We start from the raw sequence: 547 nt of genomic DNA, 5'->3' as shown, positions 1-547 counted from the left end.
TAGATATCTCTTGGATTCCTTAACCAGAATCTTCGTGGTATAAGCTAGAACTGATGGCGGCATTCAAGAGAATCCGGAAGGTTTAAACCTTGTCTGTGGTATTCTGAGTAGGATTCAATGATTGAATGACTGTGACGAGCTTCAAACTCTTGAGGGCGGGGCGTTAGTGACAGACGCAAAAGAATCACTGGATTCTTTTCCGGCCTGATTGAGAACCGACAGATGGATAGCCGTGCCGTGACAGGGTGCGTTGAACATTTCCACTGAGAGAATGGGAGGTAGCCACTGACAATGGTGAAACCCTTGCATACAGCTTGCCATGGAAGGAGCCTTGCGTGTTTGAAGAAGAAGACAGTAGGAAAGCAGAGATTCAGAAGATGGAGCATCTCCAAAACCTCAACCTATTCTCTATCACTGCAAAACAGGTACTTATTTCATGTTCTTTTACTTTTCACAATTAATCCTGATAATTTCTGATATCCTGACTAAGATTTACAAGATAACCATAGCTTGCTTCAAGCCGACAATCTCTGTGGGATCGACCCTG

This window comes from Arachis duranensis, chromosome 1 (genome assembly GCF_000817695.3).
Source record: "Arachis duranensis cultivar V14167 chromosome 1, aradu.V14167.gnm2.J7QH, whole genome shotgun sequence".
Lineage (NCBI taxonomy): Eukaryota > Viridiplantae > Streptophyta > Magnoliopsida > Fabales > Fabaceae > Arachis > Arachis duranensis.
Note: the sequence above shows the minus strand (reverse complement) of the source record.